Source organism: Aythya marila (genome assembly GCF_965140915.1).
Source record: "Aythya marila genome assembly, chromosome: 3".
Classification (NCBI taxonomy): Eukaryota; Metazoa; Chordata; class Aves; order Anseriformes; family Anatidae; genus Aythya; species Aythya marila.
Genome location: NC_139044.1, coordinates 68,221,620 through 68,235,663, shown reverse-complemented (window position 1 = coordinate 68,235,663; position 14,044 = coordinate 68,221,620).

Below are 14,044 nucleotides of genomic sequence, written 5' to 3'. Positions count from 1 at the left end.
TTTTATGATTTGTTCACTAGCCCAGATCATGATTCCATTACTCGGTGTGTCATAAGGCTCTACCATGTATAACATAAAGACGGGGTACAGAGGAAAAGAAGTATAATTGCACAGATTTCTATGTTCAAAATATTGAGACAGGGTATATGTAGTCCAGATATTCAAAGCTAATTTTAAAATGTTCACCTCATTTAAATAGAGCTATCTAAGGGGTCATTTTGAATAATGTCTAAACCTAATGCTTAAGGGTCTCTCTTTAAACTATGCATTCAAGTGTGTACTGGGTCTGGCTGGGATGTTAACTTTCCCTGCAGTGGCCCATGTAATGCTGTGCTCTGCACCTGTAGCTAGAACAGCAGTGGTATCACAGCAGTGTTGCTGAGCAACACTGGCACAGTGATGCTGAGCAGCACTGGCACAGCATCAGGACTCTCTCTAATCCTCCTAGGTGGGCAAAAAAGTGAGAAAGAAACATCACCAGGGCAGCTGGTCATTTGTGGGAAGTAGAGAGTAATTTCTTTCCTTTGCACTTCCACATAGCATTTACTTCATCAAATTTTGTAACATCCATCAAATCCATCAATTTTTGTAACATCCTCTTAGTAGTTGAGCTCTGTTCAAGATGTTTGCAAGTCTTTTTGCTCTGAATGGAATTACAGATTCAGAGGAAGGCAAAGCAATTAGAAAGCAACAAACAATTATTATTGCTTTAGAAACTGTTAGATACTAAACAATTTTCTAAATTGACTTTACAGAGAGAGTACAGTAAATAACAATTTACTTATTCATTTTCTTCCTTTCCTGCAGAGAACCTACAAAAATAATGCATTCCAGAAAGATGTTACAAGAAGAGTTACAGAGGGTCTGTAACTCTACACAGCTTAACATTCAGTACAAAATGCACAACTACTGCAGCTATACAGGAAAAAAAAAATAATAAAACATTTACAACTATTATTTTTATTATTTTTTTAATATGCCATGGGAGAACAGAATATGCAAAACTGAATAAGGTATAAATATAATTAGAATTTCATAATGAGAAAAAGCTTTTATGATAAAAACTAAAGGGGTTTCTAACTATAAGGTGTATGAGATGGTCATTGGTTATCAGGGTTGGCAGATGAAAATTAAAATCTCATTAGGAGAAAAAGGAACCAAAACTTTTAGTAGTATAGGAAGAGATGCAAAATTCCCAATTGGAAATGTGTCTTCCAAAACTCTTGTCAAGCAAAATATTTGGCTTTAGTCTCAACTGTGGAAATTTTCAAGTCCTTAAAACAAATGTTTTTTGATTGAAAGACTTCTATGAGAAAACATAGAATCAACAAGATATGTAAGTAGATATAAATGGATACATGGACAGACATTTTGCTGGAAGGACAATCAAACAATGAGACAGGTTGCCCAGAAAAGTTTTATGTTCTCTTTTCTTGATGGTTACGCAACAAAATAAAGCCCTGAGCAACTTTGTGTGATCCTATAGTTGAAACTGCTTTGAACATGGGGCTGGAATAGAGATATCCTGACATCTCTTCAAACTTGAATTACAGAATCACAGAATCACAGAATTTTCTAGGTTGGAAGAGACCTCAAGATCATCGAGTCCAACCTCTGACCTAATGCTAACAGTCCCCACTAAACCATTTCCCTAAGCTCTACATCTAAACGTCTTTTGAAGACTTCCAGGGATGGTGACTCCACCACTTCCCTGGGCAGTCTGTTCCAGTGCCTCACAACCCTTTCAGTGAAGAAGTTCTTCCTAACATCTAACCTAAAACTCCCCTGGCTCAACTTAAGCCCATTCCCCCTCGTCCTGTCACCAGGCACGTGGGAGAACAGGCCAACCCCCACCTCGCTACAGCCTCCCTTGAGGTACCCATAGAGAGCAATAAGGTCACCCCTGAGCCTCCTCTTCTCCAGGCTGAAAAAGCCCAGCTCCCTCAGCCGCTCCTCGTAGGACTTGTTCTCCAGGCCCCTCACCAGCTTCGTCGCCCTTCTCTGCACCCGCTCAAGCATCTCCATGTCCTTCTTGTAGCGAGGGGCCCAAAACTGAACACAGTACATTTGTACTCTCTTTACAGAGAGAGTACAATGAAGATTATGAATAGTCATACATCTTTGCAAATAACATTGTTTTAAATATAACAATTCAGATCACATTCAAAAGAAAGCTAAGACTCTTAGTTAACAATAATGTCATTAATAACAAAGAGGCTCTTTATTTCTGGTTATTTTTCAAGATCTTTTGTAACTCATCCATGGTTCCCCTTTGGTCTTGTTTGCATGGAAAAGATCTGTCAGTGGAAGGACCAGTCTTTAGGGATCCTCTGTGAGGAGAGGCTGAGGACAGCTGCATTCAGTAAGGTTCTAGCTAGCTCCACAAGGCATGACTGAGCCCAGTAGCCATGGGTAGAATGTCTCTGGGAAAATGTTTTCAAGAAAAGGCAAAACACAGACGAGGAGTGAGGAAAAACAAGTTTGTGAACAACAAGGTCAGTGAAGAAATAGAGGGAGGATGTGCTTCAGTTACAAGAGCAAGGATTCCCCTGCACTCCATGGAAGTTTTGGAAGTGACTATGGTGGACCGGATATTTCCCTGCAGCCTGTGGAGAGGACCATGGTGGAGCAGACATATACACTGCAGCTCATGAAAGGGCCCACATCAGAGCAGGTGGATGTATCCTCAAGAAAATTTGAGCCCCATATGGAGTGCCCACACTGAGCCAGGTTCCCGGCAGGAACTGCCACCTGTGGAGAGGACCCAAAGATGAAACAGGTTTTTGTCCTGTAGGAATGCAGCTCTTGGAGGGCACACTCTGAAGCAGAGGAAAAGTATGAGAAGCTGGAGTGGCAGAAAGACTGTTAAAGACTGACCACGACCCCAGTTCCCTGTGCTGCTTCGGGTGAGGGAACTGGGGAGGTAGTAAAGGTATCTTCATCCTTGGAGATATTCAAAACCTCCTGCACAACCCAATCTAGTTGATCCTGCTGGAGCAGGGGCATAATACTAAATGATCTCCAGAGATGCCTTCCAACTTAAACAATTTTGTGATTCTGTGAATAGTTAAATATCATAGTCAGTAATTGAAGAAAATTCTTCAGCAATTATTTCTATGGAGACCATATTTTATAGACTGGGTTTTGTCAGAAAGAGAGTAAGACACTCAAATCATATTCTTTAAAGGGTTTGGGGAATATAGTTCTCTAAAACAGATTGTGACTGAATTTAGAAGTCTCATTAAAGTGAGATGACTGTTTATCTTCCTTCTTACTCTTTGAGAAAACTGTTCTGATAAAGAAGTTATAAATATTTTTTTCACAAATTACTTCCATTGTGGCCAAGGTGAAGACATGACAGGGGGAAAGGAAAACCTGCTTCTACAAAGATTTCATCTTACAATTTCATTTCATTTCATTTCATTGCATTGTAAAATATGAAAAGATGATATAGCTGGCTTGCCTCCATGTTTTGAGCAATTTATCACATTACAAAGAATCAACAGATGTCCAGACATTCTACTGAGACACAAATTAAGAGGAGAGAAATGGGCTCTTTTTTTATATTTTTGTACTGGAACTTAAGAAACATATATACAACACTCAACTGCTATAATGAAAGCAGTGTACAGGTAATTAAAATGTAAAGTCCTAGGAATGATATGACATACTTATGTTTTCTTTCTTTACTAAATTCCCTGAAAATCAGCTGTGAAGGTGAAACCACACTGATTGCATTTTTTTTGTTGTTGCTTTTGTGTGTGTGAATGTTCCAGTAATTTAAATAAGCCATAAATGTAAATTAAACATTAAGTTAACATTAATATGAGTTTCTCAATCATATTTCAAGCTAATTGGTATTCAGCTAATTATAAGATATTGGTGCCAATTATTGTAAGGAATTAGCACATTGGGTTACTCCTACAAAAGAGGTAATTTTTCACAACTTCTGTCAAATATTAGTGAAACAACATGCTAAGGCAGATTTTAACATCTTCATTAATGGTCTGGAAATAACAGAAGCCAATACGTACAATTAACACTTAGAAAGAAAGCAAGAAAAAGTTGACTCAAAATTAAAAAAAATATATATATATACATGAAATTGTTTCTAATGTTATTAATTTTTAATAATATTTTAAAATAACAAGGAGAATTAGTCAAAATTCAACACATGCAACTCTGGTTATTTGAAAGCTAATAATTTTTTTTGATATTATATAATGTAAATGCTTTTGTTCATGTTGTTCCATATCTATTTTCCATACTTTACTGGATTCAGGGGGAGAACATGACTACTGAGGATAAGGAATAGGCTAAGTTTCTTAATCCTTTTTTTACATCTGTCTTTACTAGTCAGACCACTTATCCTCAGGGTACTCAGCCTCCCGGCCTGGAAGTCTGGGATGGGGAGCAGAAGAAACACCCCACAGTTCAGGTGGAAACAGTTAGAGACCTGCTGCTCCACTTGGGCTGTCAGAAGTCCATGGGGCCACCTGAGGGTGCTGAGGGAATTGGCAGATGTGACTGCTGGGCCGCTTTCCATCATCTATCAGTGGTCGTGATCATTTGGGAGGTCCCGAATGACTGGAGACTTGCTGATGTGAAGCACATCTATAAGAAGGGTCATAAGGAGGAAGTGGCAGTATTCCAGGTGGGGCCACATGAGGGGAGAGTAGAGGGGGACAATCACCCCCCTTGACCTGCTGGCCTTGCATCTTTTGATGCAGCCCAGGACACAATCCTTTTGGGCAATGTAAAGGTGTGTTCACAAGTGTTTCCTTTCTGTTTTCTAAAGTATTAGCATTCAGTGTTTCTTTTGTGTCACTTACAGGTACATATCCTTTCCCCACTAAATCTAGTTCCAAACCCTGCTAATGAGTCCTGCGAGACTGCAGCCCAAAATGGTCTTGCCCCACTTGGTCAGGTGTGCCCCATCCTGTAGAAGCATGCCTGGTTTCTCAAAAGCATGCCCAAGACCATAGAACCCAAAACCCTGAACATGGCACTAGCTGCGCAGCCAATCATTCACCTGATCTTTCCACTGGCTCCTCCTTGGTTCGCATTTTCTAGCTGGGAGGATTGAAAACACTACTTGTGCTATGTTCCTTCAGCATCTTTCCAAGGAACATAAAGTCCCTTTTGATGTTTCAGCCTCCACTGTCCCTACGTGAAAGAGCAGGTACAGATGATAGTCCTCCAGCTTAACCACACTCAGTAGCCTCTTTGTGATGTCATGAATACAGGGGTATTGACCATCACCATTTCTGTTATTTTCTACCCTATTCTTTTATCAGGGCATCATTGTACCGGGGCACTCTGCTCTGAGCAGAGATGAGGGTCCAGCTTCCCTGTCTTGTGAGACTGTCAATTCTGCCAGTTTTGGGTTGGAAGCCACCTTACCACCACCTTGTGAGGTCATAAGGCAAAGCTGTTTTTCAGTCCACATGCATGAATCTCTCGGTCAGATTCCTGGATGCGTAACAGCCTGCTGGGCTCCTCTCGCAATCTGGCAGCTTTCTCAGAAAGTTCATATATGTGTTCACACTTGCACCCACAACACCCAACTCTACCTTCAGGCCTTAGGGGTACCTCCAGGTTCTGGTGTTCCTTGCATCTGAGGGTCTGGGCAGCTCTTTCAGTCCTTGGGAGGTCTGTCTGGGTAGAGGCATCTGCTAAGGGGGGTTCATGGCCTCTCTCTTTGGGTTTTGGTCTCAGCCAGAAGGTGCGGCAGGTGGACACCATTTTTCCCTCACTGGAAAGCCGCTTCATGTTGCTCACAGAATACAAGGTAGACATCTGTCTGTCTCCTGCCCTCCCTGCTCACCCTGACTGTGCACACTACCTCAAAAACTGCTGCACCATGCCGTGACTAATGCACCACACCCTGTTACCTTGTTTGCCTTCTCTGTTTGTCACACTCTGTTTGCTGTGCTCCCAAGGGGCTGCCTTTGCACGACAGAGTGGGGTGCACTCCTGGTTTTGCCCAAGCCTCATCAGCTGCCCTCACAATGGCTGCCAGCTCCTGACGGTTTCCTCAGCTGCCTCAAGTGGCCTCAATGCAGGAAACCCCCGCATGCCATGATTCACTGTTCTGCTGCAGAATGTGTCTGCCTGGAGCCAATTGCCTGATTGGTGATTGGTGACCATGATTGGTGACCATGACTTGAGATAATAGGTGAACTTTTACTGTGCCATTGCTTACTTATTCAAATGGAAGGATAGCAGAGTAGACAGCTTCAGTACAGTCTTTGTTTCCACCATTTATACTAGAGTGAATCTACAACACTTGCAGTCACAGGAGCTGGATGATGGTCTCAAGACGTTGTGTGATAGGAGGTAGACTTTGGTCAGTGGTCAAAAGTCCTCAATCCCTGGTCTTGCCAGCAATGACAGTAGAAAAACTGATACTTCTGCATCAGACACATTTTTTTCACTGAGTTTATTCTTTTATGCATGAACCCAAGTCTTTTATCTATCTATCTATAAAACAGGACAGCAGGACAACAGTGGTCATTCAACAAGAAATAGCTATGTACAAATATTATACATTTTATTCACATTTGGCAGAAATTATTCACTTATGAATAATTCACTTATGGCTCAAATTAAATTTTGAAGTAACTGTAGATTCCATTTTTTCATTAGGCAATGCATTCATACATCTTTTTCTTTAAATACTTCTAATATACATTAAAAACAAACAAACAAACAAACAAAAAACACAACACCATAAATATTCAGTAGTACTATACTGAAGTGTCAAATAGGAGTGTAGCTCATGCTTTTACAGATGCTAGAATTCGTTCTTCCTTACAGATGAAACTGACAACACTGGTACAATGTAATGAGCAGGCATATGAATATCTATTTTCCATGGTTCTGCAGGGTTCTGATCTATGTTGATCAGAATTAAACTTCTTTCTCACATTGGTAGACTGCAATATGTCACTGGAAGTCTTGTGAACTTGAGTAGAAGCGAGTGTTGTGATTTTTAGCCTAAGAAATTTGGAAAACTGTTTGGTATACAAGTCAAGGGAACAATAAATAGAACTTACTCTTGTCTGACTTCCAGATGGCTTCACAACAGCCCAGGGAATCCAGATTTTACCACCATAAAGTAAGCATTCATAGAATGGAAGGAAGGAATTACAAGCTCAAGAAAAGATGTTCACTTTAAGGGTTACTAAATATATTAATAGTCGGGTATAAAGATTATAGTGGACAAATACAAATATCTAATGCATATTTATATTTTAAAAGGGAGAATTGGTGCGGTATTTTTGATAAGAAGTAATGATATAACACTAAGCATAATAAACTTCAAAATGGTCTGAATATATATATATATATTTATTTTTTTTTCTGCCACTTAAGCCAATTAAGGCTGTTTTGGGAAAGATTGGATATAACCTATTCAGCCTTCTTTCTCAAATGTTTGTGCTAATCAGTTTTGCCCAAATAAGAGTATCATACCAGTGCCCACAGATGTCATATACTGACCAAAGCATTCAAGCTACCTGAATTTCCAAAATTTCAAAAGGAGAAATAAATAGCCATTGAAAGACCAGCATTACTTCCTCTGATGCTTCTTAGAGGTATTGGAATTAGGTTATTCCAATATCATTTCAATTCCTCCTTCTTTGTAAGAGAACCATCCAAAAACAACAACAAAGTGCTTGGAAAGTGAAATCTTCTTATTGCATTAAATTGTCATTCCACATTATGTTGCTGTCAAAAATATGATATATATATAAGCCATCAAACATGGCAAATTTATTTTCATTAGGAAGCTTTTCAGTTACGTCTGTGTGTTGTTTCCTAATCTTCTTACATGTAACCTCTAGGAATAGCAAGAAGATGAGAGGCACACAGATTGCCTGACTGTTTTTTATAACTTCTCCTGAGATTTCTCTACTGCTTCTAGCAAGTTTGAAATAATCTCTATGCAAACAAATTTTTTCTTTTGTCTTACTTACCCTTATCTATCAAGCCCATTTCAAGAGTGTGGATATGAACAATATAATGATATGCATTTTGAGATGTTATAAGCTATATGTAGGACAAGAATACTAATATGTGCTATAGGATCATATAACACACTGCATTGGGTTTACAGGGCAAGGGTTTGGTAGTGGGGGGGCTGAATGGGTGTCCTCTGTGAGAAGGCGACCAGACAAAATGTCAGGCAAAAGTCAGCTCCAGCCAGCCCTACAAGGGACCTGCCACTGGCCAGAGCTGAGCCAGTGAGCAACACTGTTTTGGCCTCTGTGAGCCCTGCAGGCCTCTGTGAGCCCTGAAAAGCCCTGCAGACACTAAGGCCTGTGTAGGACGAGGAGGAGGTGCTCCAGATGCCAGAGCAGAAGTTCCCTTGGAGCATGTGGAGCAGGCATGGGTCCACTGCAGCCCATGGGTCCCACATGGAGCAGATCTCCACGCTGCAGCCCGTGGAGGAGCCCCCAGTGCAGCAAGTGGATATGGCCTGGAGGAGGATGGAGCCCATGGAGAGCCACTGCAGGAGCAGGCCTCGGGCCAGAGCTGCAGCCTGTGGAGAGGAGCCCACGCAGGAGTAAGGGGTCTGGGGGGAGCTGCCACCCGTGGGGGACCCATGTTGAAGCAGTTTGCTCCTGATGGATGGACCCCGTGGTACGGACACATGTGGTAGCAGTTCTTGAAGAGCTGCTGTCTGTGGGAAGCCCACGCTGGATCAGATCAAGAAGAACGGCATTGTGTGGGAAGGACCCCATGTGGAGCAGGGGCAGAGAGTAATCATGAATAAGCAGTGGAGACAAAATAACAGGGACTGACTGCAGCCCCCATTCCTCTGTGCTGGCTGGGGGGAGTACATAGAATAGGGTAGATGAGGGGAAGGTGTTTTTAGTTTGCTTTTAGTTTCTCACTATTCTAGTCTGCTAGTGATACACAATAAATTATATTAATCTCCCTATACTGAATCTGTTTTGCCCATGACGCTAAGTATTTAGTAATCTCCCTGCCCTTCCTTATCTCAAACCTTGAGCCCTTTCAATTGTATTTTTTCCACCTTTTTCTTTGAGGAAGGGCAGTGAGAGACCAGTTTCGGTGGAGTTTAGCTGCTCAGCAGCGTAAAACCACCAGACACATCATTGCCATATTTCATATCCCAGTTACAAGGTCTTTTATTGATTTTCCTAAACTGGTGTACAGAATGTATCATAACTAAGATGGGTCCCAAATACATAGAATTTATTTTTAATTCAGTATTATAACAATATAAGAAGCAAATAAGCAAGCAGAAAGTTAATATGATGTAATGCTAAGAAAATGCACGATGATCTTTTAATGTTTTCAGTATAACTGCTTTAAAAATAGATTGATGAATGTGCTTTGATTAAACTATATAACTTATACAGCAATCAGAAAAATAGTTATATGTTACAAACTGACCCAAGACATTTTAGAAAAAAAAATATAATCCAATAAACACACAAAATAATAAATATAGTTTTTTTTTTTTTTCTTTCAAAGAAGTCTTGTAAAAAAAAAATAGGATCAAAAATTGTTATGGTGTGAATATACAGTTTATTATTCTATACAGTTCCTCTATGTTACTGAGTATGAACACATATAAAATTATATATAGGAAATTATTCTCTCATATGTACTCTTTTTCTATTATTTTTGTTAGCAGATAATCTTAAAAAATAAAAACATGTACCCTGGGTGTAGTAAAGCAAATTTACCCATTACTTCATAGCAGAGATCCTCAAGGGTAATTCAAAGATTTTCAGAACCAGCACACTGTATTTCATAAACCTTAGAAAATGGTTTATGTTTGTATTTACGTCTTTTTTCTTTTTCTTTTTTTTTTTTTCCCAAAAAAGGACCTTGCGTATTTTATAGCTTTCATTTATGCAACTCTTGACAGCTCCTTGGTTTTAAAGTAGACTACAAACAAGTATGTATATACTCATAAAGAATAAACTGTATTTGGGCTAAGGAAAACATTTTTTATTGCACTTATTTTTCTTTGTAAGTTTGGTGGACTTTACTGTTCATGAAAATGAGATTTATAGTATTGGCTCATTCAAGGCACGGTACTGACAGGTGGTGTGCATTAACATCTCTATACATCTCTGCAAAAGGCACTTCACTCCTGACTTACAATAGCTCTGCTGTTCTAAAACTAGGTGCCTATATTTCCTCTGTGCCAAGGATGTTAGATTTGTGTTGCATTGTGTGATGGGTTTTATACTAGCCAGCCTTCCATTGAGGACTGCAATAAGATCAAACTAAATACTTTTTAATACTTTTTTTTTTTTTTCTTTAACGTGTAAGTAAAATTCACGTTTTAATGTGTAAACCAAATATTTTAATTCTCTTCTTGGCTACTTCAGTGACCCTAGCACCAAAACTCATTGTCAAAGTGAAGATGCTACTACAGCACTTTCACCCCTTCAGTCAACTGTACTCTGAATACAGTTGCTAAAAAAGGATGTAGAGTTTAGGAGCTTTTCATCTTTGTGTAATAAAATGTGTCTGTACAGCAAAAGAGAGAACATTTAAATAGTTTATAGGGAAAACAGAATTCTGTGGACACTTACATACTTTTCACACATAGTATGAAAGCCCAGTTTTAAGAGAGTAAAATTGCCATGGAAAATCTTTGAGAGTAAAGCTAACTGAAACTAAAGGTATGAGGCAAGTGCAACTGAGAGAGTTAGGCATTTGCAGGACGATGAAAGTATGTGGTACTGAAACTTAGATATAACTATAGCATGATCTAAAGATAAAGTCCTTGTTAAGAAACATCTGTGTGCTGAGTCTGTCTGGGAAGGAGTTAAGTAGCCAAAAAATGATGTGTTTTGCACTTATAGTTATAACTATATTCATATCACACCAATGATTTGGCTGTTGGTAAGCAGGGCTGGCACAACATCAAAGCTGTCTCTCCATCCATCACCACCACTACCACTACCCCTGTGCCCAAAGGAAAGTAGGCCGGGGCTGAGCAAGCAGTGTGGGGTGGACACAGCCAGGACAGCTGATGTAAATTGATGAAAGGGATATTCCATACAATATGATGTCATGTTCAGCAAGTAAAGCTGGGGTGGGAAAGAGGAAGAGAAGACACCTGTAATGAAAGCATCTTCCTGAGCAACCATCATGTGTATAGAGACCTTGTTTTCCAAGAAGTGACTGAAAATTTCTTCCTGATGTGAAGTAGAGAATAAGTTTTCTCCTTTTGCTTCCATGTAATATTTATTTATTTATTTATTTAATTTTCCCTGTCATTAAACTCTCCTTATCTCAGCCCATGAACTTTGCTTTTCTTCATTGTATTGTGTCAATCTATTCTTCTGAGGAGGGGGAGAGTAGTGTGGTGGTGTTAAGCCACCCATTGGTTCTTAAACCACCACAATATGACAAAAGTCCAGTTTCACTTCAGGTTAGTAGACAATCAATTTCTATGTCTAGACTCTAGCCTATGGAACATATTTGTAGAAAATTGAACTCTGCTCTTCCTTTATAGTTATCCCTTGAGAGTCTGATTTCTGATCCTATTAAATACGTGAATAATATAACCTAAAATGATAGCTGATATTTGAATATTCCAGGTGATAAGTTTCATGTAATCAGAGCAGAACAGCCCTTTCAGAATTTATAAACCATTCCATGCACAGATTAGAAAATTGCATCTATTCAAAAGTTCCTACAATTTAACTACTTAATGCCCTTTTCTATGCCCAGGGATGTGACCAGATACTTTGACAGATGGGGAAATAAATAAATAAATAAATAAATAAATAATTTACTTCCGGATCGGCAACCTTCTCATTTCTGGAGGAAAAAGATAGAAAAAGGTCACGTAACCATGTGATAAGCTGAGCATAATATAATTTCTGCCACCACTTTCAATTTAAAATATGTAAGTTAAAACTTCATGTATGAACTGACAGTCTCATGATGTTGACTCCTTCATTTTTCTGCTCACCAAAATGATATTTGGTTTGGAAAACAGGGTTATGTTTCCTGATTCCTTTTATTTTGGAAGAACTTGAAGTAGGCAATTGCAGAGGTCTGTATTCTTCATTCTGACTCAAATTACTTTCAAGATGTACAGCACAGTTTATTTCTAGCAATGGCTATAAAGCTTATAATGTTACCATTAGTAAATTAGTAAATTTACTATTAGTAAATTTACCATTATAAAATAGTTATATTGTCTCCAAATCAGTTAATCCAAAACCTTTTTTTTCCCCTCCCTAATGCTTACATTTTTGCTCAGTTTCTGAGAAGGTGTATAAGCTGATCAGAAGGCTGGATCATATCTCCTATAAAGAAAAGCTGAGAGAGCTGTATCTGTTCAACCTGAAGAAGAGAAGGCTCCAAGGTGATCTTATTGCAGCTTTTCAGTATTTAAAAGGGGGTTATAAAAAAAGATGGGGAGTGACTCTTCACTCATACACACTTCACTTCTACACACATAATGACAGGATGAGGGGTAATGGTTTTAAACTAAAAGAGAGGAGATTTATTTGAGAGGTTAGTTAATTCTTCACTCAGAGGGTGATGAGGCACTGGAACAGGTTGCCCAGAGAAGCTGTGGATGCCCCATCACTGGACATGTTCAAGACCAGGATGAACAAGACCCTGGGCAATGTGATCTAGTGGGTGGCATCCCTGCCCATGGCAGGGGGGTTGGAACTAGATAATCTTTAGGGTCCCTTCCAACCTGAGCCATTCCATGAAGTTTTATTCTTTTTGAACTGTGGTCTCATAACTCTCATTCTTCTTAAGATTCAGCTTTACTGAAAGGGAGAAATACGGTTATTTTGCCTATTAAATTCCAGATGTAAATTAATTTAGATTCAATGAATTGCTTTCAGTTTTATCTTGAATAAGATAAATAAAGGGAATAAGAACATCAACCCATGATATTTACTTGTTTTATTCTGTTCAAATAAAAAGAGAATGTGAGCACAAGATACAGAATTTTATAATGAAGATACCCCAAAATTTTTTCTTTGACATTTATAAAATTTGCATGCATTATTCATTAATTTATATATGCAAATATCCATTTGTGTTCATGTGCATGTCCATACAACCCTGAGTTTAGAAATTAGCATATTTTGTAGCAAATAGTGATATGATGGTATCAATGAAATTGGCATGTAGGGAATTTTATTTTATTACATAACTATAAAGGTATATCATATAAGTGAACGTTTGATTTATACATGTGGTCAGCACTCCTACTGTCAAGATGAAACTCAGAATTTACCACTCATTAATCAGATTATTATAGGGAATATTTCTGTACTCACATTTATTGGATAGCCAGTGAACTAAATTTACCTAGTTTAAAGCTAACATTTCTTCTTTAAAGACTTTGTTCAATTAGTTTCCTGGCACCAACTAGAGATTTGACATTTTGCTGGCACTCAAAGCTGCACACCAAGGCTGTCTATGTGAGAGTTCCTATCACTTCACACTATGGATCGGTGCCTATGCAATCTAACAGCATGGTGTAATCCTTCACAAAGTATTTCTGGTAAGGAAAAGGACTTATTTACAGCAAAAACTGCATCTTCTTCCCCTCCCCCCCAAAAACAAAACAAAACAAAACAAACAAACAAACAAAAAATAATAATTCTTCTCTCCTGCAGGATATGAATGTCAAAAGAAGAGTGTCGTAGATTAGGTTAAAAGAAATGAACTGGAGTCTTCTTTTATTTTCACTTGTACAGTAACTCCTAAGCATTTTTTAATGTAGATTACCTTTACAAATCATAATATATTCTTTAGAAAGCTAAATAGAACTATATTGTTATAATTACATATCTAACAGTTTATTGGTAAATAATAAAAGCTAAGATATATTACAACATAAAATATAAGAACTTCTAGATACATGCTTTATTTAAAATCTTTTGCTTAATTATCTGAATTTTAAACCCCAGAGCACTACCTCCTGCTTTTGAGAAAATGAGTGACCAATACATTCTTCTAATGTATTTACATTCTTCTAAGCTTCAGAAAACAGATTTTACTGATTGTA